Source organism: Leucopleurus acutus, assembly GCF_964270905.1.
Source record: "Leucopleurus acutus genome assembly, chromosome: 1".
NCBI classification, from domain to species: Eukaryota; Metazoa; Chordata; class Mammalia; order Artiodactyla; family Delphinidae; genus Leucopleurus; species Leucopleurus acutus.
Window position 1 is genome coordinate 39,663,354 of NC_139142.1, and position 24,629 is coordinate 39,687,982.

General features: G+C 43.2%; 1 protein-coding gene across 1 annotated transcript in view; it reads right to left on the reverse strand.

Moving 5' to 3' along the window:
• Positions 1 to 24,629, reverse strand: part of PRKCH (protein kinase C eta) — a 222,793-nt gene that overhangs the window by 182,554 nt on the left and 15,610 nt on the right. The window lies entirely within an intron of this gene.

Here is a 24,629-nt window from a genome sequence, read left to right on the forward strand (position 1 = left end):
CACCCTATGCTTTTTTTTTTTAAGAAGTGGGGGCCACTCTTCATCACGGTGCACGTGCCTCCCACTTTTGTGGCCTCCCTCGTGGCGGAGCACAGGCTCTAGACACGCAGGCTCAGTAACTGGCTCACGGGCCTAGTTGCTCCGCGGCATGTGGGATCCTCCAGGGCTCGAACCCGTGTCCCCTGCACTGGCCAGGGCTCGAACCCGTGTCCCCTGCACTGGCAGGCAGATTCTCAACCACTGTGCCACCAGGGAAGCCCTCACTCTGTGCTTTATGCTCAATTGAAAGGCTTGCACTTACCAACATACACAGGATGTTTAGTGCGTTAACACTCATGCTATTCCCTTAGCCTACAAACAGTGGCCCTCTCTCCTGCCCATTCATCATATGACTAAGTCCTACTCATCATTCAAGACTCCGTTCAGGTGACTTCTCCACAAAGACTCACATGGGGTAAGGAGCTGTTTTCTGTCATCTCCCAGCTCCCTGTCAGGGCACCCATCATCTGATACTGACGTTGCCTGTGCTCATGTCCACATTCCCTTCTATACGATATGTATCTCCAAGGCTGGGACCCATCGTTCCCCCTCTGGGAATTAGCCCAGTATCGGGTGCAATCCACAGGACACACATCTTCAGTAATGCTGGCCCAAGCAGCCCAGGCATTAAGGAAAAGGGAACTTCATTTCCTTCTGTGATGATCGCTGCATAGTGTTCATGGGAGGAACACTTGATTATTCCACCTCCTCTGTGTCAGAGTCACATGAATCCTGACTTTTGTAAGTCTGTGATAATGTTTGTGATCACTCAAAACTGGGAAGTCTGTCCTCAAAACGTCTCTGGAGGATAAGGTGGATTTTTTATTTCTCTTAGGCTGGATTGAAATCAGTGAACAATGATATTCCTCAAAACAGCAAAAAGTTCAAATAATCAAGGGCTTTTTAAAAAAAATGAACTTCCTTTGAATTTCCTAGTTTTCTCATTTCCCTTGGCCTCTTTGTTTTCCTTTAAATAATACAGTGATTTGCCTTAAAAGGAATAGATCCTTTTGAGCACATTCAATTTTATTTTCTGATTAATTCCCTAATAGTAGGACAGATTCTGAGACTGTCTAATTTCACTGAGAGCCCCTTCTCCTTATAGTTTTATGACACTAAGTGAATACACGTGGTAAAACTCAAAGAAAATGACCAAACTTAATCATAAAAATGATCAAGAAATATGGCATGTTTATTAATTTTCAAAGGTCTTTCTGAAAATGAGTCAACTTGACTTAATTTTGTATTCCACACATGAAAATGTCCTTCTCTTGCCTGTGAAGTAAGCATTATCATTCCCATTTTACAGGTTATAAAATTAAGGCTTGGAAATTTAAATAACTTGTCCAAGCAGTGACCATGGGTTTCCATCCCCCATCTATCTGCTGCAAAGCCCACATTTGTAACACTAGGCTATACTGCCTCTTTTCAAAAGGGGACATAAAGGGTATAAAATTGAGCCCCATTGTGATGAAGGGAGACAGAGTTGAAAGTTTTAGAAAAACCATGAACAAAGTCCACAAATAATTAACTGCCGGAAATTCTAATGTTTCACTGGGAAGTAAAAGTTCATTGGTAAAATAAACTTGTAACGTTGGTCAGGAACCCACTTTGCCTATACTATAACCACTGTGATTATTATCTAGGACAAATACCCTTCGCCCTTCACTCTCTTACAAACTTTTCCACACTTACATGCCCTCTATTCTCTCCCTCAATAAGGAGGCATCCTAAGAAGACGAAGGTACAGGAAGGTCAAAGTAGAATTCGGTGCCCTTTACCCTCAAGTTCACATCCCTCCTCTCAAAAAATGTTAAGCGGAAGAATGTCCCCAAGCACTGTTTTAAACAGGGTGGGGAAACAAGGTGCTAATATGAAACCACAGCTCTCTGTAATCCAAAAATTACCCCACCTGCTGCAGCCTCTGCACTGGGTGTCAGAAGCCATCCAGATGGGAGTCACCTATGGTCTCCTGGGGTCTTTAATCACGAATGACTCAGACCATACTTCCCTGTGCACAGCAGTCATGCGTGAATCTGTGTGTGTGAGATGAGCTGTACAGGTCTGTCACTTTTATTCCTTCTGAACGATCATTCCAATCCCTCCCATCCCTCTACAGTACTGGCATCCAAGGTATTCAGTGTAAAAAGTTGCTGCTCCACAGTGAAATATTCTAGCGAGTTCCCTGGCACTACAAGATAGCTAGAGCTTCCTAGCATGGTTCCAGCTGAACTAAGCCTACGCTTACTTCTTAAATTCCTCAGGCCACCAGAATCCAAGTGGATAAGGCAAATATGGAAGAAAACAAAGGAAAGTAGAAGATCTTGCTTTCATTTTCCTTTTTATTTTTAAGTGTTTTTATATTATACAACAATATAGATCATTTGTTTCCCTTTCATCCAACACACACACACACACACACACACACACACACACACACACACACACACACACACACACACGGAGATGGCATTCTTTAAGAAATGTAAATATTTAGTTTCAGGATGTATTTTAGCCTGTGAGTTTTTCTGATAATGTGAAGCAAAGAAAAATAATTCCATTTATTCAACCCACGTCCTTCATTTTCCCCTTTGAGTTGTATAAGAAAACATTTCCAGACAGAAAATATAACATTCGGTGTCTGAATATCATTGTCTCTGAAGATAAAGACAAGTTCAAATGATAAGGAGACATAATGCTATATATACTATATAAAATGACACAGCAATTATATGGTGTACCCAGTAACAATTCTTATTTCATAGCTCTGTAAAACTCCCTCTGTGGTTAGGTGGTTTTGAGATTATCCATCAAGACTTTCACATTCAAAAGCAGTGTGTCTAACAGAACTTTCTGCAATGAAGGAAGTGTTTTCTATCTGAGATGCCCAATATGGTAGCCACTAATCATATGTGGCTACTGAGAACTTGAAGTGTGGCTAACATGGTTGAAGATCTGAATTTTTAAATTTTAATTCAATTGAAACTTCAGCAGCCACAGGTGGCCGGTGGCCACCGTATTGGGCAGCAGAGTTCTAAAATGTCCTAAGCTTTTCAGTGTTCGGCTGTCATGTTTTTAAAATAGAAAATTAGGAAACAAGCAGCCGCTGAAGTAGGTCAGTCTATTTTCCATCCCTAAAGAAGTTCTGTCTCACAGTATACATGTTCTCTATCTCTGTATCGATGGAAAGTAGTTCCACCGTGGTGTAACACTACTCAGAAAACTTTACACCTGTGGTATCTTTCATCAGGGAAGTTCTCATGCAAATAGAAAGCGTTAATATTACCATAGGTTTTAAAATATTAAAGTTTTCTCCAGAAAAAAATTAAGCCAATAACGTGACACATTTTATTCTTCACAGGAATAATTTTCAGGCTCTGACACTAGTGAGGTGACAGTCTCACTCCAGGGCTGTCATCTAGGACAAGGAACTCCAAGGAAGGTATATGAGCGTGTCTACTTCTGTTGTGGCTGCCCAGCCATGGCTTGAACTGCTGAAACCCAGTCCTGCCCCAGAACACTGTAGTCCACACAAACCAGAAAAACAAGGTCATCGGGAGGTTTGCTCGAATTCAGTCATTCATCTAACAAACATTTCAGAAGTCCCTACGACATGTCAAGCATCGAGCTAGGTACAAAAAATATAAAGTTGAATGATACATAGTGTCTGCCCTTCAGGATTTATGTTGGTAGGAAAGACCATAAATAGACCGTGATCCCACCTGGTAAGCGCATGATGAGTATAGAGAATAACAGGATTCTGTGGAAGATGACCTAACCTATCATCAGAGAGTCAGGCAGGGAAGGCTTCCCGGAGGAGGTGGCAACTGAGGGGAGTCCTCAGAAGAAGGAGGTAGTAAGGCAAAAGCAGGGAAGGGAGCATTCCAAGTAGTGTGGATAATAAAGGTGAGAAAGAGCCTAAACGGCATGGCATGCGCAGGGAACGGAGCAGGATATTTTTGCTCATGAATAGAGCCGGAGTCAGGGAGTGGGGAGAAATAAGCTAAAAGGCCACCAAGGGCCATGAGACACCAGGGATACCATGTTAAGGAGCTTGGTCTTTGATCTACACGTAACGGGAGTCACCAGAGGGCTTCAACCAGGGGAGAGGTCCTGTTAAACAGAGAGAGGCCACCTGGTAGCAGACTGGACTTGCAGGAACAAAAAGAAAGCAGGAGACTGTGGCCTCATCTTGGGGAGCAATAATGAGGACCTGCATGGAGGCAGTGGTAGTGAGAATCAAGAGAAGAGGAAACTCAGAAATTTCCAGGACTAGGAAATAAATGGTAATTAGAAATCAGCCACACTGGGAGACTGGTTGGATATAGGAGCTAAAGAAAGCAGGTATTAAGGATGACTCGACGGATGAGGGTAACTAAAAGAGAATACCACCAGTAGAAGCAAACATGTATTGCCCTCTTATTCTGAGCCAGGCACCATATGGATATATTAGGGTCTACTTCCTAAGAACCTTCTGAGATAGGTACTATTTCTATCCCCATTTTAAAAAGGAAGAGGGACTTCCCTGGTGGTCCAGCGGTTAGGATTCTGAGCTCCCAATGCAGGGGGCCCAGGTTCGACCTCTGGTCAGGGAACTGGATTCCACATGCTGCAGCTGAGACCTGGCACAGCCAAATAAATAAATAAATAATTTTTTTTTTTTTTAAAAAAAGGAAGACTCTGAGTTTTGGGAATTAAATGATACGTTCAAGATCAAATATCAATGAGTGTCAGAATCCAGATCTGTCTGATTCCAAAGCACCAACCTTCACCACCATGCAATATAGTCTCTGAAGATGGGAGAAAGGGGAGACTTCGGAGGAAAGGTGGTGCGTTCAGCCCCCATGCAATTAAGGAGCTTTTCAGATATACATGTGATGACCAGCAGATGCTGCACACCAGGCTGCAGTGTAAGGCAGAGAACTGGGGGGTCACGGCACATAGATGGTGATGAAAACTCAGTGAGTGGATGAAGCCCTGAAGCCAGAGTATGTGAGAAGAGACGAGCATTACTCCAGAACTGAACTTCAACAGCAAGGGCTGAGTAAAGGAGGGCAATTGCACAAAGGAGATAGAAGATAGAAAAGCAGCAGGAAAACCAGAGGCATGGACCATCCCTTCTAGAAGCCAAGGACTCTTAAGGAGAAGAGAGTGGATAAGCTGCATCAGACACAACAAGGATGTCCAGAGCAACAAGGACTACAGCACGTCCACTGGATTTGACAAATATATATTAGTAAGTACAAGAAGTACAAACATAGGAAATGCTGAGAGCATTGCATAGCCAAAGGGAAAGAGAGCGTCAAGATGCAAAGGTTGAAAATTAGAGAGGAAGGCATAATGACTAATAGAGGACGGCCTAGGAGCAAGCAGGAGGGGATGGGAGAAACCTAGAGGGAAGCAGATGAGGTGACTACACATATGTTTGCAGGCACCAGGACAGGGAATTGGTGGAGATCATTCTAGGAAGTCCCAAGTTTCTTAACGAACTCAGATGCAGTCATTTGAAAGAGGAGGTGGAGAGGCCTTCTGGAGAACCAACTGCTTGGAGTAAGTGTTCAGTAGAAGGGGGTTGAAATGGACAGCATCAACCTGCCCAGGTGCAAGTCTTCCCTGCACAACTTGGCGGCCCAGGTACGGGACCTCCACCTTCTCCCAGGTGGAGAAGGCAGTCCTGGCTTTGGCCTGGGCCTGGGTTGCTACCAGACAAGGATGGCAGAAGCACAGACAGACCATAGAATTGGGGGACTGACCAGTTTTCAGATGACCCACCATGGCCCTCCTCACCACTGGTTGCCTACTGAACTCCCCAGTGGGTTCTACCCAAAGTAACAAAGAACTAAAGATAACTTTATTTCCCCCCAGAGACGTCCCAAGGCAACACTTAATAAATTATCAAAGTATAGGTCTTTTGACTCTTACTATGTAAGCTTCTAAACTGAGACAAAAATCAACTGACACTCAAAACATGTCAGTGGCAAAGCCAGAAATAGCCTGTAAAGAGTCTTCCGGCTCTCAAATTTCACAGAATTTGACACAGAAGAATCTCAATTCTTAAAATGATGCTAGAATTATCATCAGCAAAGTCCCAAGGTCAGTGTGAGGGGAATAGCAGGGATCACAAGCAATCCAGATTCTGAAGCAACACAAGGATAAGACGTGTACAAATTCCCCTCCTTGACAAAAATGGTATAATACATTCCCTTAGACATAGACAATGAAGTACATGATTCCAACTCCTCCCCCCCACCCCAAACAACCACTGCACTAGAGCTAGCAGCCTACAAAATAATGGAAATGTCAGGTCACCCTCCTGCTCTGTGGCCCCGCCCCCTCCACTTCCTCTTTCACCCTGAATGAGTTGTCATCTTTCCATGAAAGAATGCCAAGCGTTCAGTCAGTCTGACTGGCAGTTCCTGCTCTTCAGGTTCTCTGGATACTTCAAAAGGGTGGTGATGTGTTACCAGAAAAACTACCCTCTTTGGCAGGCTGTTTTCAGGCTTCCACCCATGGTGAATCACCTGCCAGTTTCTATTACGTATAAGGAGATTTATGATTAAATCATTTGAGTGTCATGAGCCTGAGGTTGCCTCTCTTGCAAGTGACACTTCTGAATTCAGACTGAATTATACAGGTGTTTTGGTGGACATCTTCCAGATTCCAGGTCAGCTAGAATGTGGAAGTAGCAACAAATAAAATCATGACAGAGCAATACTAACAACACTGGCCCTGAGTAGCAACATTCCAAGCAATGAATTCAGAAGCCACCCATGAAGCAAATGATAAGTCAAAGCAATAGTAGTCAAGAGATTTCAATCTTGAACACGAGACTACCAAATCTTCCCTTAAAATTATTTAGTGTATGTTTTTAGTAAAAAGGTAAGAATATAAATTTTGGTCCAATTACTTAAATACTTATTTGATAATCATCTTTTAAAAAGAATTCTCCATTTGACCCAAGGGATACATTAAAACGTATGTAAGAAAATGAATTTTCTGGTACAACCACTATGGGGAACAGTATGGAGGCTCCTTAAAAAAATAAAAATAGAACTACCATATGATCCAGCAATCCCACTCCTGGGCATATATCCAGAGAAAACCATAATTTGAAATGATACATGCACCTCAATGTTCATAGCAGCACTATTTACAATAGCTAAGACATGGAAGCAACCTAAATGTCCATTGACAGAGGAATGGATAAAGAAGATGTGGTACATATATAGGATGGAATATTACTCAGCCATGAAAAAGTATGAAATAATGCCATTTGTAACAACATGGACGGACCTAGAGATTATCATACTAAGTGAAATCAGACAGAGAAGACAAATATCATATGCTATCACTTATATGTGGAATCTAAAAAGATGATACAAATAAACTTATTTACAAAACAGAAACAGACTCACAGATTTAGAAAACAAACTTATGGTTAACAAAGGGGAAAGCTGGGAGGGAGGGATAAATCAGGAGCTTGGGATTAACATACACACACTACTATATATAAAGTAGATAACCAACAAGGACCTACTGTATAGCATGGAGAACTCTACTCAGTATTCTGTAATAACTTATATGGGAAAAGAATCTGAAAAGGAATGGATATATGTACATGTATAACTGAACCACTTTGCTGTACACCTAAAACTAACATAACATTGTAAATCTACTATACCCCAATATAAAATAAAAATTAAATTAAAAAAAATGAATTTTCCAATGTATCCTATCCAAAGTTTTATTACCAACACTGTTCCACATGAATTTGTATTAGATACTATCAGAGATCAAATCATCCCTTCCCTCAAGGAACTAAGTTTTTAAAAGGGCATAAAGACCAAAACAAGAATAGCCATCAGATAACACCAGTGAAAGAGGCCCTGAAAAAGCTTTTAAATATGAGGAAAACAAAGATGTCAAAATAAGTCCAAAAGGTGAATGTTATTGGTATACAATGCAATGACAAAGAAGGATTTGTACAGAAAAGCAATAGCTTTAGCAGAAAAGAACTTAAGACGAACCCACTCCTAGTGCAGAGTATGGGTAAAATCAGGTAAGACATTGTATAACATGCTGGCACTGAGTTCTCCTCCAGGGACTTTGTTGCAAAGGGGAAAAAGGTTATTTTCATAAAGCACTTATATATCACTGAAATTATCAACCCAATCCATTGGTCACCTCTAATGTTGTAAGTTTCTCAAAGCAGGGAACACATTCAAACATTTAATTCATTTATTCAAGCACTCATTTATTAGAGATATTTGAGTGTCTAGTAAAGTACCAAGAGGAACAAATCAGACATGGGACCTGTTCTCAGAGTTCATAGTCTATTGAGGAAGGCAGAAATAAAACAAATAATCCCAGAATGACCATGTAGTTATAACCATGATTAAATGAGAAGAAAAAGTACAGAAAAACCTAAACTACTTTGGGGGACTCATAGAAGGCCTCCTGGTGAAGTGGAATTCAAATGGAGAATTAACCAGGTGATGGGGAGAGAGTTCCAGGAAATGGACACAGCTCATGCAAAGGTTCTAAAAATTCATCTTTGTATCTCCAAAGCCTCAACACACAGTAGGTGCTCAATAAATGCTTATGGAATAAACTTCAAGTTCTTATTACATTCAGAAAATCTTTCATAAGAAAACAATCCCTAGATATACGAGGGGAAATAAAAAGGAAGACCTACTGGCACAGAGAGGTGTTATTTGTAAAAAAAAAAAAAAAAAAATTAGAAATAGCAATAAGTCAGCAAATTATGTAACGCAGTGACTGAAATATTATGCAGCAACATACAAAGAGTAATTATACAATTAAGTGGGAAAAGGTAACAAATGAGTGATGAGTACATTTTGATTAGAAATATGAAAAAATGTGAAAACTAAGAATAATATAGGTCCTTATGTATGAACTGACAAAATTAAACAATCAACTATCAGCCATCCCACTTATGTTCCATACATAAAACTGCAAGTGCAAGTTCCTTCAATTTTGGAGGAATTCTTCCAGTCCATTTTCAAACAAAGCCCATTCCCACCAACTCCATTCATTCCGGGCCGCCAAAGAATTGCAATGTTACTTCAATAACATCTTTTATCTCTGTAAGGCCTTATATTTCCATAAAGTGTTTTCCCATACATTATATTTTGGCTATCATTATTTGCTTCTTCCATGTGATTTTTATTATTTAATAGGTCACTATAATGTGCTCCACAAACCAGGAAGGAGGAGGTGTCTCCTGACCTCCCACATGGGACTCCAAAGGACTTATTTTTTTACCACTGACTTTTTAATTACTATTACATATTCTTTTTATATTTCTTCTAATATTATTATCTAGAAAAAATATAAGTATATGTAAACTATAGTCGCACTTCAAAAATTTGAAAAATTGAGGAAGAACATCATTCAAACCTTAATGTCCTAACAAACAGTGCAATGGATTTGTTAAATGTATCTCTAGCTATTTTTTATACATGTCTTTAATCATTTTTTCTGATTATAAAATTAGACACGCCCACTAGAAAAATATATAATTTGGAAAATAAAATTCCTCTGTAACTCCACTCCACTTCTCTACCCAAGAAAACCATTGCTAAGCGTTTGATACATAATCTTCCAGATTTTTTCCCCCTTTGCCTATACACGTCCATAATCCCTTACCTGCAATCCTGATATTCAAAAGGCTCCAAAATATGAAAAACTTTTACAATGTTTGTTGTCAAAAATCTGACCTCAACAAATATAAGGCAATTTGCCATCTTCATTTATCCCACTTAGTGTGAATATTCATGTTTCACTGCAGAAGCATTAATGCTTTTTTTTTTTTTTGCGGTACACGGGCTTCTCACTGTTGTGGCCTCTCCCGTTGCGGAGCACATGCTCCGGACGTGCAGGCTCAGCGGCCATGGCTCACGGGCCCAGCCGCTCCGCGGCATGTGGGATCTTCCCGGACCGGGGCACGAACCCACGTCCCCTGCATCGGCAGGCGGACTCTCAACCACTGCGCCACCAGGGAAGCCCAAGCATTAATGCTTTTGATTACAAGGTGCCGTCCAGCCCCTAGGGGAAATATTATTTAACAGAGGACACACGGCCCCGTGTAAAACTGAAAAATCCTGAATTCAGGAACACATCTGGCCCCAACAGTTCAAATAAAAGATGTCGACTTACACTAATGTAGATACTGCAGAATTCAGAGCCAGAAAAGCCCATAGAGATAACGGTCTGATTCCTCTGTTGAAAGATAATCTCAGTGGAGACAGACGTGATGGTTTCCTTGAGTTCACACCGCTATTTAGAAACCAAGCTGGGACAGTCACCCCAGGGTCCTTCCTACCACAGTCAGGGCTGCTGCTCTAAGACTCTGCACTTCACAGTTGACTGTGAAAAGTGTGAAAGCAGCCTTCTCTGCGAGGGAGCATCAATTGTTCCCAGGGTTAGCCCAAGGCGTCAGCGTAGAAGTCTCTTCACCTGCCCTGGTGAGTTAGCAGCCATCCAAACTTAACAGCATGCATTTTTATAGTTTTACAGCTAAACAGAAAGAGATATGGGAAGCCACCTCTTCGTTAAATTCATTACTAAGAATTCAAGTTGAAAGCTCAAGTTGGTGTCACTTTTTCCTCAATACAAACCTCAGCGTGCCAAGAGCATGTCATTTTCTTTACTAATCTTGATTTGTCTTTTGGGCCCCAGAGAGCTACACCTGTACCAGAGAAGAGGGCGCCAACACGATTCTACCAACTGGAAAACCACCAACACCGTGTGGGCCTCCCCCAGAATCTCTCCACCTCTCACTGTGCCTCCAGACACCGCATAGTTCCCTCGCATATGTCCCTCCCAGCAAGCAAGTATGCTTTCGTTTACGTAGAGCAAATCTTAAATGTATACATGCACCCAAATCCTGAAATTCAGGAGACAGAAAGGCAGAGCAGGAGAAAAGACAGACTAAAGCTACCGAATGCCAGCCTGCCTTTCCCTGTCCTCTTCCCCAACAGGCCCCCAACCATGACCACATGCAGTTCCCACTCCGCACGCCCACATGCCCAAAGCAGGAAGTGCAGTGTGGCAGAATGCAACCCTGCAGGACCTTAGCTAGAAGCGCCACCTGTGAGAATGAAGATTTAGAAACACATTCTTCCAGAATCCTGGGGCGCTTCAAAGGAACCCTCATCCCATAAAGACAAGGGAAATAAAGGCCAGTGATGCAGCCCTCACTCAACACTCAAGGTTGCAACTCAACATTGCAACTCCATGTGGCGACAGCCCAATCATTTATTTCGGGGAATCAGTAGCTACCTTAAAGTTTTCTAATAGGGTATCATTTCATGCAGCTTCTGCAATGTTTTAAATGAGCACTGCTTAAGCTGTGTAAATTGACTGCAAGATTAGAAACACGTGTAGCGTACTTCTCACCCTGGGATCCTAACACGCAAAGCAAAGCGGTGCTTCATCAAAGGTGTGGGGTGAAGAAAAGGCAGCACCAGAGCCTACTTATTTCCTCAGCTGAGGCTGCATGAGGCAGACTGGGCTCTTCCAGGGAGAGTCGAAAAAATAACCTACAATCCCTCAACAGATATGTTTGCCACACCTGACACTAAAGGACTGGTCTTTGAGCACCGTAAGATCGAAGTCAGCAAGGGTGTTTTGGAGTAACCTGAAGGTCTAAGCTAACAGACACAGTCGATACCTCTGCCTCCACAAAGGAGAACTGACTGTATTCCCTTCCCTCCCTCCCCAGGTTGCTGGGGCAAGTGTAGTTATAAAGCGCTTTGAGCTCCCCGGTACAGACAGACATGGGGGATAGGAGACATTCTGATAGTGTCTAAGAGGCATGGGACTCTGATGAAGAGGTGAGGACAGAGACTCTGCTGCAGTTTCTAGGCTCAGTTTCGGAAACGATTCCGAGGGGCAACGAGATGTTCTTACTCTCCAGAGGAGTATGGAGCCAGCAGCCAAGGCATAAACACTAACCAGATAAAAGTAAACTTTATTTTGTGGACAAGTCCATAGATCTAAATATCTGTCAATTCTCTTCTGTTTTTATACTGTTTGTATACAACACCAACCAGGCAAATGCATGTGCTGGTGTTCTTCTAGGGCCCAGTAGCCGACAAGTAGCCTTTGGACAGGTTACTGTCTCAACCTCAGCCCTGGCTGGAGAGGGAGGGGGATGGCGGTACGGGGCCGGGGGTGTGGTGGGGGGGAGTGCGGGGGATGGGGGGAGAAAAAGAATACAAAAAGGGTGACCGTGAAAGCAAGAGACATCATAAGAATACAAATGTTGGTTATCTTTCCAGCTCTACATTCCTACAACGCATAGACCTTTTGGGGGTCATTTATAACATATTATATTGTCAATAGCTCTCTGTATGGTTACCTTATTCATCTTTGCATGCCAAGCACAGTCCTGGCATCTCATTGACACTTGCTAAATACCATACAGTATGTCTAACACTACCATGAACATAAGGATGAACATACAGACAGCAACCAGAATTTCTAAAGTGACAAGCACTGCTCCCCATTCCCCACCAGAAGAGTCAACAAGGTTTCAGCTGGCACTCTGTGCCCTCTGTGGCAACAGCTGTGCCCTCCAGCACTGGAGAACTGGGTTTGAACCCAGACTCTTCTGATGCCTTTTACTATGTGTCTCTAGGAAAGTTACTTAACCTCTTGTAGCCTCCATTTCCACATCTGCAAAATGGGCATAATATCTACCTCAACAGAACTGATGAGAGATTAAATAAGGTAACAAATATTGGGCTGGCAAAAAAGTTAGTTTGGGTTTTTCCATAACATCTTGTGGAAAAACCTGAACAAACTTTTTGGCCAACACAATATTAAGGACTGGTACATAGTAGATGATCAATAACCATGACAGTAGAGGGAGGAGCAATATGAGATAGCAGGAAGGTCACTGGATGTAGAGTCAGAAGACCTGTCATCAAGCCCCAGCTACACCCCTTAAGTTACAGGTCGTGTAACCTCCTATGTCCCCTCAGCTGAAATGGAAAATGATGATATACCTGCCTTAGAGAATGACTGTGAGGGTCAACGTAGGAAACGCATATGAAAAGAAACAGGGAAAACACTGTGAAACCTGTAAAGGGCTAAGCCAACCAACTGCCACTTACAAGTCTCAAGGGCAGACTTGTAAGAGTATAAACTGTTACCCACCATCATTTTAGCAAATTCTCAGAATGATTCCATTTAATGCTTCCAAAGGCTGCCTCTGCGCCACTCTGTCAGTCTACTGGTGGGTTGGACAACCAATACTAACTGATCACCTACTGTGTGCCAAGCGTGTGTTGGGAGCAGAGGATGCTGATGGACCCTGCCTCATGAAGCTTACAACCTAGGAGGAGATAACTAATCAACTGTCAATAACTGTGTGCAAAGTGCTACAAGGCAGAAGTGCCAACCGCTAGGGAAGTATAAAGTGGGGGTGGGAGACTAACCGAGCCTGGAGGATTCATAGGAAAAATGATATTAATCAAGGGCTAATTGGCTTTGGCGACTGTGACGGGGAGAAAGAAGAGAAAACGCTCAGCCACGCAAGTTATGTACTAAGGCTGGTGTACAAGGCAGCTCGGCAGAGCTTACTAAAATTAAGAACACCAGTAACAAAGGCCCTTTCTCTTGTATTGGCCCCAGTAAAAACTAGAGAAGCTTCCCTCCGTCTTCACACAATCAAAGTAGAAAAGTGGCTGACCAAGCCTGCACGCCAGAGGCAGAGTTTTGTTTCCCTCCGTCTGTCAGCAAACCTCGTCCTACCTCCTGCCTCTCCAGAGGCCACACATGGTTCAAAAGGCCTCATGTGTCGATCCACCCAGCCTTTCCTTCTATTGATTCAAAATCCACTCTCTGGCCACGCACCTCTGGAGCATTCTAACGCAGGGTGAGCCCAGACAACTCGCGCTGAACAAAGGAGCAGGCGGTCCTCTCCACGGCACCCTGCTCTCACTGTGACACCCTCCCCCGAAAACACCGCACTGTACTGTCTGCCATTTAGGAAGATGTGAAAATAGACCAGTGCAGACAAAACTGGAAGGCTGGCCAGTAAATAAACTGGTCTAAGATCATATCAGAAAGAGGAATGGAAAGGAACAGGGGAGTTCCTCTGTGGGTTTCGACAGCTTTCTCAGCACTTGGAGGAACCAGCTTTGGAAAGCTTAGTGAGATGCTCTCCTCCCCAAGCCTGTTAACTCCCCTCTTCATCCCACTGCCCCAGCCAAGCTCAGTAAAGTGCATTTCATCCCATTCCCTGAAGAACCTGGGTCCTCTCTTCCTTTCTATTTGGGTAAAGATGGTTGCATCCTCCCTCACCCTGAGGACACTTCACTGACTGAGTGAAGTTAACACATGTGGCGTAAAATGTTTTAATATCTAACACGACAGATCTGCCAATATAAATTACTAAGGAGATTCATTACTAGTTATATTAGCCTCCTGGTGTGTAAAACAGAAGCGTTATTAACCAAATTCTGATGAAAATGGACTGAGCACTTCTCTTCAAGGGACATACATTAGGTGTCTTTCCTCCCATGACCCCTAGTTAACATTGACCACCACTCAGGGGTAATTAAATCTAAGCTGAGAGTACAAACCTCCACAAAATTGGGATTTGGGAATAAATTACAAATGTTCCAACTGCATTAGGGCCAGAGACACCACTGTTAAGCCCAGCAGGCAAGAGGTACAAGGTGGCTGCCAACCACCTGCACGTGGGCACCAAGGCCTGGGCCAGCGAGCAGGTGATAGTGGAGGAGCACGTGGAAGGACCTGTGCTAACACTTTCCATACAGTCTTGGAGATCATCAGAAAATTACCATTGGTATAAGGACATCGCTTTACACTGCAACACCCCATCCCCATGACTCCAAGGAAAACAGTGAAATAAAAAGCAATTGCATTTTTTTAAGTAACTAAATTTCCTCCAAACTTGGCACAAACCAAACCACCTTAAATAAGCAGCATTGTGACAGCTTCTCCTGGATTTTCTCCCAAATACCTTCACAGTTTTTGGAATACCTATCATCGGTTCCTCTCCCTACCAGTCCCCACCTCGTACCATCAACTTCAAAGGAACTCAAAGAAACAATGCAATCATTAGTGAACAGACTGTAAAGCAAGGGACAGCAAACAAGTCCAAGTAAATATATGGCACAATTCCTAAGCCACCTCTAAACTTAAAAATGACTTGGGAGAACTTCATTAGCTAATCATGGAATGAAGAGGTGAATGAGGAAAACCGTAATGCTTAGGAAAAGGAACTCATTTAAATGTTCATTCCTATAATGGCTGCCTGGTTGAAGTCTGGGACAGAATGGTTCCCAAAACACAGGCAGAAAGATGTGAAATGTTTGCTCATGCTTGCTTTGCTCATGAAGTTTTATTCCTTTAGAATTCTGCATTAAGGTCATGTTAGACACAAAATAAAATCTGTGATCCCTAGAAGTATTTAGGTGTCTGTTTCCCCTATGAGGTAAGCTTCCTGAGGGCAGAGAATCTATCCTTTTATTTCTGCATGATCCATGTCTAACAGAACCCCAGACACATAATAATTGCTTGAAGAAAGTGTTGAACCTATTGGCAAAGTAAGAGTTAATCTTAAAATATTTCAAAAGAGGAAAAAAAGGCCATTGGCATAGGCTACAGCCATAAGCACTGGGAAATTCCCCTGACTACCTCCAGTGACTGCTTGTAGACTGCAGCCAACACTGTCTGCACCATGCTTGTGCTGGTAAGTTCCATCATGTCTTTACCTAGTAATTCACTGTTCTATTAAGAGAGCATAAAATTAAAGGCAGAAGAAATGTATAGTGCAGCAAGCACAGGGTTTGAGGGGAGGTAAATTCCAGAGAAAGCCCATCAAATTTGTGCTATGTGATCATCTGATACTTCACTCACCCCACTGCTAAGACAGGCACCAAGCTGAGGACCTGTCATCTGCTACAGAAGCATATGCAGTGCATGGGGCATGTTCTCCCCATGCAGGCCCTATGAACTCTTAAGCTCTTGATAATGCCACAATATCAGAATTAAGAGACATATACCTTTAAAAGGTAAATACACAGGAGTTCATCTACAGGTTTTATATCTTGCTTCTAATCATCACCTGAAGCAGGTGAAATGCCACCTAGTGACTCTATACAGGGGTTCACACTCTAGTTCCATCACTTACCTGGGCAAGTATCTTAACATCTCTGGGCCTCAGTGGCCTCATAAGGAATGGCTCATAAGGAAATCTATCTATCTCAGCGGTATTCTGAGGATTGGATAAGTCAATGTGTGTGAAGCACTCAGCCTGACACCTAATTAACCTTTATTGAGTACCTACTATTACTATGCATGACCCCACCCTCCCCCGACTCCATTTATCACTTCTCTGCTCCCTCTGGACGCTGCACAGCAGAACTCTAAGATAGAGGAGACAAGCTGAGACTCATGGTGGAGGATCATTTATCCTCTTCAATATGCACAGTTCACATTTCATTTGCACCTCCATCAAATTACTATTTGAGGCTCTGTCAATCGGGTCTCCAGATACAAATACTAAAAGTTTTGGTCTACGGATGGGGAAAGGATACAAATGACCTACTACTCCTATGTAGTGGTCAATGTTAACTAGAGGCCGTGGGAGGTAAGACACCTAACGTAGGCCCCTCTCTTTTAATGAGAGGTCTTAGTCTGGAATAATTAAATATTAAATGGAGACTCTTAGAAAAGACTTGGTAGCACCCTACTCATGGTAGCCTCAAAGGGACTACAGATGACAGAAGACTCTAGAGAGAGACTGTCCTCCATAAATGGGCTCCCTAGAGAAGGGTTTGAGAAAGGAGGGTATCTATATGTGAGTATCTTAGGATCTGCTACCCTAAAAATAGGGGAAAGAGGACAACGATTTGTGAGGAAATATACTAGAAAAGGGAACTGCGGGAGGGTGAGTGTGCAGCCTAGTATTGTGACAGGAACAGAAAGAGCCCTTTGCAGGCCTGAGAAGGTCATTCTCTCAAAGTGGAAACCAAAAAACTATCACGTGAAGTAGGAGACTTGGTAAGCAATTCGAGCCTGGCTTCAATCACTCAACTGGAAGTTCAAGGTGGTCACTGAAACTTAAAAAAAAAGAGAAAAGAAAACTTTGGTCCTAGATGAACTCTAAGATCCCTTTAGCTTGAAGGAGCTAGCAGTCTGAACCTGGTGAAAACAGAAGGTCACATAGCCCAACCATGGGAGGAGCTTTCAGAGTCACACCCAAGCAAAGACCAGCAGGGCCAGTACTTTCATCAGAGCAGACCAGCAGGTGTCCACTCCACCTAGCTCATCCGCAAGCAAACCTGCTGATTATAGGCCCTGATGCTGCTCCGGCTGTACCTACAGCTGTTTGACTGCCCCCGAGCTGGCTCTGCCGGCCTGAAAAGAACAGATCTGGTCCCTCGGCAGCCATCCAGCACTCTCCATGGGCTCTTCTCTCAAGTAAGTTACTTCCAAACGTTAAGCACTTCATTTAACAAATTACCAAAAAAAAGATTAAATTGGTCACTCATTCCAGTTGGCAGTGTGCCACACCTGTCACACAGCAGCTTATTTTCCTGAGAACCCCTGGCACACAATGGACCCGCCTGCCTCTGCGTGCATCACAAGACACTTCTGCTCTGATGTGGCTGGGAAATGCCAGGCACCGTCTCTCTCAACTCCTGACCCACTTCCCACTGGCCCAGCAGAGCTAAGTCTCTCATATTTATTTCCTTTTCTTCTTACACCTCCAGTGTCATGAAGCTGCAACCCTGGCAGTGGATGTGGATAACATCAGAATTCTCAGAGCCGGGGGAGCTTTCAGAGATCACCCGGTTCCATCAACAGCGTGAACCAACGCTACAGCTCTTCTTTCTCAAGCCCACAAGAAGCCATGTCCCTCAAATGACAACCTTCATGATGTTCCTAAGATAAACGGGCATCATTTCAGGACGACGAGGAGAGATTACTAAAGGCAGGAAGTCACCATCCAAAAGAGCCACTATTACAAAACACAGGCCTGGTGTAGCATAAAGAGGACGTGATTCTGGGGGTAGAAGACTGACACTGAAGACTGTAAGACCTAAGAATCGCCTAAGAACTCACCTAAGAATCCTGGACCCGAGAGAAAGCCAAGGGGTAAGGCTGTGCTTGTCCACAGAAGATGGAATCTGGAAAAAACCTGTTCTAAATAATCCAGACCAATTTCCTGGTGCCAAAGATAATTCCACCCATCTCAGCCTAACAAAGTTATGAACAAGATTCTTTTTAAACATCTTCAGACTCATATAATTTTTTAACCAATGTTTACACTTTCACAGTGTGCCATGTGCTGTTACATAATGAACATTACTCAAAATACTGCTTGATTACAAAAAAAAAAAAAAAAGGCCAGGTCTTACTCTTGCACATTAGCTAGATGTTCTGTGTTTAAGATAAAAGTCTAAAGAAATCTGTCGCTCTGCCTTTGTATTGTCGAGTCCTTGTTCTAACACAGCTCCAGAATGAATGAAAATTTAAGACCTTTTCCTTATAGAGCCTAGTCCTTTCATAGTTTTAGAAGAGGAGTCAACCAGTCTGAACACAGGTGTCTTCTCTATCTAGCCTAGTGTCTTCTTTTTCAATGAGCTGGTCACTATTTCTCTGAAGAGCCACTCTTTTGGAACATCTCTCGCTTGGGTTATAGTCATTTGAGATTCAGTAATTTCTTAATCAGAGTTACAGTGAACCTTCCTCCAGACAGTACACTAGCCTCCAAGCCATTCCTTTGACTTACCAACGCAAATAACTACTCGATCACAGTGGCAACTGCTCTGCCATCAACACCAACCAGGCATAACGTGAAGTCCAGTTAACAGCCAACTATTCCAGGCCACCCTGTAAGCACTCAGAAAAAAAGGAAAGCAAGTGACTCAATCAGAACAATATCTGTTGATCCACTGAGAAACTGAAAGGGACAAAACTGCCTTAGCCAGAGGTAAGTCTTAACTTGGCTCACTTAACGGTGATGTCCTTGGCTGTCTTAACAGTGATGCTACACACTTCTCGGACCTTAAACAGCAACTTCTACGTGGTGTTGTCAAATGTTAGCGGCTAGCGGTACACACTAAAAGGCCTTTCTGCATGCTAGTCTTCAACGGATCATTTAGGACATCTAATGATCCGTTCTTATGTGGTAATCAGTAAAGCTGGTTTTAAGACTCCACGGTGGACCAGAACGCACTGGAAAATTTGCAGTGAGGGATGGAAAGATCTGTGACATTTTCAGCGAGGGCTAAAACACCTCCGCCCTGTGGGTTCTGCCGTACAGCCACAACAATGACACTGGCAAAGGGCAGAGTTCCTGTGGAAACACTTACGGTGCGATTCTTCTGGTGGAAAAACAAAGGCTTCACACCAATAGTAGGCAGTGACGAAGCCCAGTGGAACGGGGGTCTGGGGCAGATAATTCCGGGCCCAAACCAGATAATCATTAACTTCACATATGTGGAGATAAAAATCTGTAATTAACTATAGGACAAAGCCCACAGATATGACATATTCTGGTATTTTGAGATCTTTGAGCAGCTGCTCATTGACGAACTCATAATGCAGGGCATGTCTCCCAGGTTTTTCTGCAGTTGGGAAAGGACAAAGCACCATCATTTACATTTACAGAAGTTAGAGTGATCCTATTATATGCTAATAAATGAGTTAGCTCCACCTCCATCACCCTTCTGCTTGAATTTAATTATTCGTTTAGCCTTTAAAAGGGCACTCCCTTCAACTGCAAATGAGTTTGGCACTGGTGTTCAGAACAGAGTTGGACATCTAGCCTACACACTGCCCCCGCCAGGAGCCAGCCCAGTTCCACGACACAGGCAGGCCACCATGCTTCGACCTCACAGGCCCATCCCACACCGGCCTCAACTGTCACACTTACTTGTCTCACCTCCAGGGTAAAGAGGAGAACCCTTTCTCACCCCTCACTCAAGGTGTCCAATTCAACCATTTATTCAGCACCTACCAGGGCCAGGCACTGGGAATCAACAGGGGCCAAGATAGTCCCCTTTCCCTCATGAAGCAAGTTCCTGCCAATGGTCTGAACCAGACAGAGTTTGCTTTTGATTTTTTAATTTTTTAAATGAATTTAGCACTTAAAAATTTTTTTAATTTATTTTTTAATTGAAGTATACTTGATTTACAATGTTGTGTTAGTTTCAGGTGTACAGTAAAGTGATTCAGATATATATACATATTACATATATATTATATGTATATTACATATATATTATATATATTTTTTCAGATTCTTTTCCCATATAGATTATTACAAAATATTGAGTATGGTTCCCTGTGCTATATAGCAGGTCCATGTTGTTTATCTATTTTCTATATAGTAGACAGTTTGCTTTTAAAAGGCACTGAAAAAAAAAAAAGAAAAAAAAAAGGCACTGAAGTGTTGTTAGCCCTGTGTAAAATGACCCACATGGGTAAAATTCTATGGAAAAAAGACAAATCCCTAAGGGAGACGAGGCACAGGAGTCTGTGCCACCTTAAATCTGGTGAATACTGACTTTCCCTGAAGACTGAACTTGGATACCTCCTCCTCCACGAAGTCCTCCCTGAAGCAGGCTCACAATCCCCTATGCCCTGCACACACTTCTATTCCAAAGGTACCCTCTGATGAAATAGTGGGCTCGTGCCGTCTCCCTCACTACAGGTGAGCTCCTTGAGCCGTGCACCCGTAGCACCTGATGCGCCTCTGGCTGTAGCAGGTGCTCTGGGAATGCCGTGTGTTGTTATGTGCATGTGCATGCCCAGGCCTGTTTGTGAGTGTGTGTGTCACATGGCAAGTGACATCTTTTTGCTATGTAACCTTCATCCCTCCTATCTTCTCCAGTGTTATGCAACAAGTCCTCTGCACAAATTACAAAGGAATACCTGCTCTCCTCCCCCAGTATGTACTGAAAACAAAGTGAATTAGACATGAGTAGCAGCAAGAAAACCTAATTAGCTCATTTGTACCTCGATCATGAGCTAGGAGACAGGGAGAGGCGGCAAAAGGAGTGGGGGAGGGAGACAAGGGCCAGACTACCGGGAATCTTCCCAAGGAGCCTGAACTTCATAGCAGATGGGAAGCCTTTAAAAGATTTCTAGCAGGAGAGAGGCTAAGGTCGAGTTTTTAGACAGCTGATCCGGGTAGCTCTGTGGAGGATGGATTTGAGGGAGTAGATTCATGGCGACCCGTTCCAAGGCTATTGGAATAATCTATCTACGTGATAAGGGCCTGAACAAGTGTGGTGCTGATGGAAAAGAGAAACTGACTCAAGAATATTTAGCAAGCCAAGTCAGCAGGACTTGGCAGTTGGTGAAAATGGGAAAAGAGGTGAAAGGAGAGAGAAAAGTCCACAATGATGCATAGGTACCTGAACAATGGTGAGATGAGTTCTGACTGGGAAAGTGGGTGGAGGAGCAGGTAGGGATAAAGGTGGGGTATTTAGTTGTGGACACCGTTGACTTGGAAATGCCTGAAGGATGCCCAAGTAGGTCTTTCCAGCAAGCATATTAGACACAAGGCCTTGGACCTGTTCTTGGACATTCTAAGCCACAGTCTCCTCGGGTAGGAAATGCAGGAACCATGGCACTGCTCATCTCTCACGACTGTTGTATAGACTGAAGGAGACAGAGTATAAACCCCTTTGCCCTGAGCCTACCCCAATCCTAGAAGCTGTAATCAAGCCCAGGGACAAAGATGGGAGACAGAGCTTTGGAAATTCTTGGCATACGTGCAATATGGTTAAGACCATGAGAGCAGATTAGACCATCTGGAGTGAGAAAGACAACAATATAAGGACAACACTCCAGGAAACACCAATATTAAAGGAGATTAAGGGATAATGAAAGGGGTACAGTAAGAAACAAACAAAATTCCCAGAAGGTGCTGGAGAAACACAGAAGCAGGGAAGCAAAGAGAAGGTAGCAGTCAACAAGATAAGTAAGTACCATGATTACACGGCCATTCCTGGGCTTTGCAGGAGCGGTATTCACACAGTGATGCAGGCAGAAGTCATCCTGCATTGGGAAGAAGAATGAATGGGCTAGGGAGGACAGATGCAGACAGCTCTTTGGGGAGGTGGCCGAGATGGGAAGGGGAGACACTGAGCCTCACCTCAAAAGGGAAACTAGGGCTTCCCTGGTGGCGCAGTGGTTAAGAATCCGCCTGCCAATGCAGGGGACGTAGGTGCGAGCCCTGGTCTGGGAAGATCCCACATGCCGCAGAGCAACTAAGCCCGTGTGCCACAACTTCTGAGCCTGTGCTCTAGAGCCCGCGAGCCACAACTACTGAGCCCGCATGCCAAAACTACTGAAGCCCACGCACCTAGAGACCCTGCTCCGCAACAAGAAGCCACTGCAACGAGAAGCCCACACACTGCAACGAAGAGTAGACCCCCGTCACCGCAACTAGAGAAAGCCCGCGCGCAGCAACAAAGACCCAATGCAGCCAAAAATAAATAAAATAAATAAATTTATTTAAAAAATAAAGGGAAACAAGCAAAGCAAAGAGAGGCCTGGGTGGTTTGTTCTATGGGGTTTGGGGATGCTGAGTGCTTAAGAGATCTGGGTCATTTCTAAAGGAAAGGTGTCGGGAGGAAGGGAGAGGATGAAGGTACAGGAAATGAAACATCTGACCCAGGGTGGATACAGAGGGAGCCCAAACAGCAGGTATAGGACTGGGCCTCTTCCCAAAACTGCCTGCAGGAGATGCCACAGGTGGGAGCAGGAAGTTCACACCTGTGCACTTCAGTTTTCTTAGAACATTAGGGCCCTTGACTACAGAGAAGAATCTGGGTGCTAGGAAACAAATTTAAATTCTCCCTGATTATAACTCTGACTCTAACCTGAGCTCTTCCAACCAATGACCCAAGCAGGAGACAAGTAAGGAGCAAGGGTCCTGAGAAGAGTAAGGAGAGGGGGAATTGGGGGGGAGGGGCTTGGGGAGAGTGCTGAGAATTCATTATTTTTCTTCCAATTCTCTCAGTCAGTCTCTTCTTTTTAATGTAAGCTTCACTGAAGCCAAACTGTCACTAGGTAATTTGACTTCAAAATACTAATGGAAATGATATTAATGGAAAGACTCATTTAATATCTTGACAGGAACAATTTTTCAGAATCATTATTTTTCCTGTTTTAAAACAAAATTCTACATGCAGAAGCCCAATAGGACCAAATTACAGCAGGAGGAGTAGACGATGGGCCATCAGATATTCCGTTCAGAGAGAAAAAGGCACACTGGATTCCTAATGAGGCAACTTCAGGGGTCACTCATTTATTTTGCTGTAACAGAATTTTTTTTTAAAAAAAAAGTAAGCTTAAATGGCAACTATTCCTTCAAGGTCACAGTTAAACCATGATCTAGTTTACGCCCCTTGCTGGTGCCCTGTTCTTACCAAGGGCAGGCTGCCATTAATATGGTCCTTACATCTGGTATACCAGAAGATGGTTTGAGTCAGTTTTTCCTCCTTTGAAAACCATCTTTTATCACCCAAACAAAAGTTAACATTTTATTTGGGGAAGCTGGGATTCAGCTAGTCTTTTCACACACCTTTTACACTTATTAAAATAATCAAGGGAATAAAAATCACACTGGCATATTCATTCTCTCTAAACGACTCCTGAGGCTACTCTTAACCTCACACACACCAAGTATGAATGTCTATATCTGAAATAGGAATTTTTTTAAAGAGAAGATCTCTTAGCAAAAGTGAATGACAGTGTTTGAATCCTGAGGAAGACGCAAGACAGGAGAACAAGGAGGGGTTTCTTCATTCTACAAATGTTTCCTGAATCTCTACCACGTGCAGGGCACTTTGCCAGGGACCAGGGAGCCGCTGAGGGTCTCTAGTGCTCACACAGAGAGTGGTAAAACTGGGCTGAAAGGAGGTCAGCGGACGAAGTCAGGGCAACACCCATGAACAAATTCTCATTCGCCCCCAGATATCTGCAACAGCAGCGCCCCAGCAAATCAATATGACCACAACCCAGGTACAGGAAGTACATGACAAGAAGGCAAGGAGGCCCAGCAGCGAGACTCAAAAACAATGTATTCTCCGCAGAGCCAAAGAGCTAACCAAGGCTTCTGAACAGCCAAAACCAAGGCCGCGCTGAACATTACTATAAACACTGTTGGCCCTTACTATGGAGCAGATGAAACTTTTGTTCTGAAAAATTAAGTATTTTCATATCAGAAAACCTCTAACTTAAAATCACCTGTGAAAGATCTAGGACCCCCCCCCCCCCCCCGCAAACAAGTATCAAGTCGACAGATAAAACTAGAGGGAATCGATATGGGGGAAATCGTCATATTTTCTTTAAACCAAATCAAAATTATTGGCATCTTTGATTCACCCAGAAATCCACAAGTTCAAACTATGCACTTTTAAAATTGTAGTTTTCCTCCTTGAAAGGATGAAAGAACAATTCACATCCAATGCATTACATGTTCAAACTTAAATCAAGGAAATGTCTTTTAATGCCTATTTAAAGAGGCCATTTACCATCTTTCTCAACTGTAGCAATAAACATGC